General features: G+C 42.6%; 1 long non-coding RNA gene across 1 annotated transcript; it reads left to right on the top strand.

Annotated features, from left to right (window-relative positions):
* The first annotated feature begins 445 nt into the window (after positions 1 to 445).
* On the top strand, positions 446 to 3,805 carry LOC108444979. The gene is made up of 3 exons (XR_001859703.1): positions 446 to 861; positions 2,685 to 2,816; positions 3,691 to 3,805. It is a non-coding gene; the product is annotated as an uncharacterized LOC108444979 (long non-coding RNA).
* Positions 3,806 to 4,352: the final 547 nt, after the last annotated feature.

Raw genomic sequence — 4,352 nt, 5'->3', positions numbered from 1 at the left:
TTGAAATCAAACACTGGAAGCACTTTTTAAATGCCCGGGGATGGGTGGTTCAAACTTTAAAAGCCCAGCTTCACTAGCGTGGGGTATAGTCACTGAGTGCTGCAGTGTGGTGCAAGAACACAGGACATTTCCCTGCAACAATCCCATCTCCTGGGCTGAGCAGAGGCTCTCCAGTGCACTTGTTTTACAGTGATTCAGGGACTGAGCCCGAGAGCAGCACAAGCTCTGTTTAATTTCATTTCCTGAAGGCACAGACTGAAGCAATATTAGAAACAGACTGCACTGGCCTGTAGAGAACTCACAGTATTTGGATTTTTTTTTTCCCCACTGCTTGCCAAAGCCTCTGACATCAACTTTACCCCAACAGGGAGCCAGAGGAAGGAGAGGGAGGTGCAATGGCAGATGGCAACCCACAAGGAGGCGAGAATTGCATACTGCACTTTGGCACTCTGTGACAAGGACAACTTTACAGTAACCTAGTTTGCTTACAAATTGAATGAGGATTATTTGCTATTTCCCCCCCACCCATGTTCGGTCAGATCATTGCAAGACAGGCAAAAAAATATCTAATTAATTAATTGACTTAGCTCTGGCAAGATGTATTTCTAATACTGGGAGGACATAACAGAACTGATTTTAATATAGTTAAGCCAGACATTGTGTAATTTCAGGCTTTGATATGGTTTCAATGTGTAGATGAGCTGGGGGACGAATTTGCTTACCCAGTAAAGCAGCAATGAGTTGCTCTATTACCTGGCCTGAATGCCCCAGAAATCTGCAGAAATTCAACAGAGGTTTTGCTGTGCTTTCTGCTTGTCTTTGCCTTCAAACAAAAGCATGTTCAATGGAGACAGACAACAGGTAAGGGAAAAGGAATTTTTACTTTCTTGGTAAGAAAAATTTTCTGAAAAATGGTTCTCCTGTCTACTTCTAGCCATTAAAATTAACTTGCTATCTAAATGGATCTTGTCTAAATTAATTGTGCTGTCTCTGTGCAGTGTTTCCCCAAGGAATGCACTGAAATACTGTTATGTCTTTGCCTGTTCTTGGCTGATTGAGATATTAATTAATTATATGAATAAGCCTAGGAAAATAAAAGTAGGTTTCTCTCTTAATCATGTGAGTAATGGGCCTAATGCCTTATACATAGAGTTTGGCAGTAGTGACTTTGCTGTGTGACCTTGTTCACTACTCCACAGTGCCCTTGTTGGGTGGGGCAGATGCAAAGAAGAAAGTGAGTTGCACAGGGAGAGGAGACCCATCAATACTGTTGGGCACCACAGCTGGCTCCCAGCAAGTGATATACAGGAATGGACTCTGATAGACACAGGTTCCCTCTCAGCTCCCAGCCACAGGGTTGTGACGTAGCTCAAAATTTTTGTCATGCAGCCCTGTTCTGGGATTTATTCAGCTTGGTTTTGCACGGGTCAGTCAGACTGGGCTAGGTGCACTAATGCTGCTTTCTTGCTCTGTGCTCTGGGCCCACTGTTTAGAATCACAGAGTTGCAGGATCATGTAGGCTGGAAAAGACCTCCAAGATCATCGAGTCCAACCATTAACCCGGCACCACTCTGTTCACCACTAAACCATGTCCCTAAGTGATACACCTACACTTTTTTTGAACACTTCCAGGGACTGGAGACTCCAGGGCTTTCCTGAGCATTCTGTTCCAGGGCTTGACAACCCTTTCAGTGAAGCAATTTTTCAGTGAAGTAATAGTCTAAATCTAAACCTTCTCTGGCACAGCTTGAGGCCACTTTCTCCTGTCCCATCGCTCGTTATTTGTGAGAGTTGGTGATTGTTCAGGGACACCTTCCCTGTCCTGCCTGACGTAGCTGTGTCCTGTGCATGTTGGAGTCTGGCAGAAAGCCTTTGGGCAAGCAGGGAGCCTCAGAATGAGATGTTACTTTTTCTGAAACTCCTGAAAAAACAGAACCCCTTTCCTGATCTAGCAAATGGAAATGTAAATGCTCTGCAGGGTGAACATATTCTTTATGATTGAAGTGGACATGACAACTTTGTTTTCTCCTTGGTTGGTTGTTGTTTGCTCATTTCATGAGGCTCCTCCAGGATTTTTAGCTACAAGGAAGAATTTTCTTTCTGACATTTCCCATGGTGTGGAAAGAAAACCCATGAATCATATAACTTAACTTGGCTCAAAGCTGAGGGGAAGGTAAATGTACATTTTCTCTGCCACTAACTTACTTAGAACATTATATATCTGCATATATAATCATAACTATTTAGTTGGAACAAGAAACAAGTACTTAGTGTTGTTTAAGAATGCTAAAATTGCAGATTTGAGTTGCAGTAGCTATTTTATGCTGCTCACCAGTAAATGCTTTACACTCCTTCAATATGCCTGTCTCCAGTATGCCTATTAAAAAAATAAAAAAGATTTAAACATTTGAAAAACAGAACTTACTTTGTAATTTAGCTTTGACCTATAATATTTACATTTCAAAATGCAGACTTGATTTGAAAATAACCATATTCCAGGAACGTAGGTGTTACAATTTCATCTATACTAGGTCCAAAACTTTCTCTCTGTATGCTCTGTGAACTTGTGTAATTCATATTCAGATGACTATACTGAGAAGGGTTCAAGTGTTTGCTTCCCAGAACATGAGGAATTCTTTCAGACATGGTTGTGATTTACCAAGTCCCTTGGTTTCCTGTCACAGAACTGGTGGAGCCCTGAGCCTGAGGGAGAGAAGTGGGATTGTCTGTGACACCTGAACATCTCAGAAACATTCAGGCTCTGCTGTTGGCTCCTCTGAATTAAATGCAGAGCAGTTCATTCACTTCAGTGCTGTGTAAGTATCACCTTGCTTTGCACAGTCATTTTGCTTGAAATGATGAATAATGCCTGGGTAGTGTAAATTCCCTGGGGGCCATAGCAAATGCTATAAACTCTGCCAGTGGTATTGAGGCATTTAGGAAATTCTTTTCTTTCCATACTTTACACTGTAAGAACTTCAACACTTGATTGCAAAGGAGTTTGCCTTGAGGGATGGCAGATTCCAGAAGACACACAAATAAAATAGAAGTTTTATAAGTTTTATTAAAGAAGTTTTAATAAAGAAGTTTTAATAGACTGAAGAGATTGATGGACAGGAAGGAAATTCTCCTGTCTGTAGTCTATACAAGATAAAAACAGATTCAAATCAGCATTAGCATTCAATATCAGTTTTTTATATGCCCTCTATTGACTGTGTCAGGGAGATCCTTCTTTTGAACCAGACACCCCACACCCCATAAGCAGCACTTATTTTTGTGAAGAGCATAACCATATTCAAGCCCTGATGACCCTGAAACTTTGCCTAGGAGTGCTGTAATTAGAGCTTGTGTCTCTTTACCTTGAGCTTCAAATCTGCTTAGCAAACCTGGAGGCTTGGCTCTAAAACCAGCATTTGCACTAAGATGCTGTGCTAGCTACACTCTTGGATTTGTCAAAACAATCCAACCAACTCTCATAGGAAACCAGAAACAAGAAGGAAAAATTTGGCCAAATTCCTATATCCAAATATTTTTACAGCATGAGAAATTGAACTAATAATGCTTCTGTCTGGTTAACAGCTGTCAAAGGATGAAAAATAAGCTACTGGGAATGTAGTCAATCACTCACTCCTTTTAATGTGGTGTGAAATCCATAAAGGCATTTATACTGAATCTTAATGTGTTTTACAGAAAAATCACTGGTAGCTGTGTTGAAGAGATGCCAATTTTTAACAAGCAGCGTCTGGTGCTTTCTGGGCCACTCTACGCATGTGCATTCTGTAGAGAACGACGAGCTTGCACTCTGTTTGCTTCTGGGAATGCATATTTAGTAACATTCCCTCTCTTCCCCCTCTGCTTGAGGTGGGTCACCAGGACATAAGCTTCATTCTCAAGAAGACATCCGAGCTTCCTCCGGTTGCTCTCTGACGGTGACTGCAGTTTTCACACACGTGTAGCACGGTGGCTGCTCTCCTGCAAAGCGCACGGGCTGCATCCCACAGCCGCGGTGGCACACGGGGACATAGCCACGACAAGTCCTACTGGTTTCACAAGCCTGTTATTCTGAGGCAACAAAGCAAGTGAATCGCCGTTCTCAGGGCCGTGGCCCTCCCCTGTGGGCTGTGTTCTTTAACCAGCAGGCAATGCTGACACTGCCTTGCATGACACAATGGGATATTAATGTGTGTGGAGAGCTCGGTGTTGAAGCACACACAGAGCAGCCTGTACATAGCCAGAGGTGGCAGCTCTTCGAATCAGGATGGCTATTTTGGTGACCGATAGCACTGGGGAATGAAGAACTCGGTGGCTGTGCACAGAGAATGCGTGGCTCAGGTTGTTGAAGGATTTGTGTT

The sequence above is a fragment of the Corvus brachyrhynchos genome, unplaced genomic scaffold, assembly GCF_000691975.1.
Source record: "Corvus brachyrhynchos isolate BGI_N302 unplaced genomic scaffold, ASM69197v1 scaffold60, whole genome shotgun sequence".
NCBI lineage: Eukaryota > Metazoa > Chordata > Aves > Passeriformes > Corvidae > Corvus > Corvus brachyrhynchos.
The sequence above is the reverse complement of the archived record's forward strand: the minus strand, read 5'-3'. Positions and strand labels throughout refer to the sequence as shown.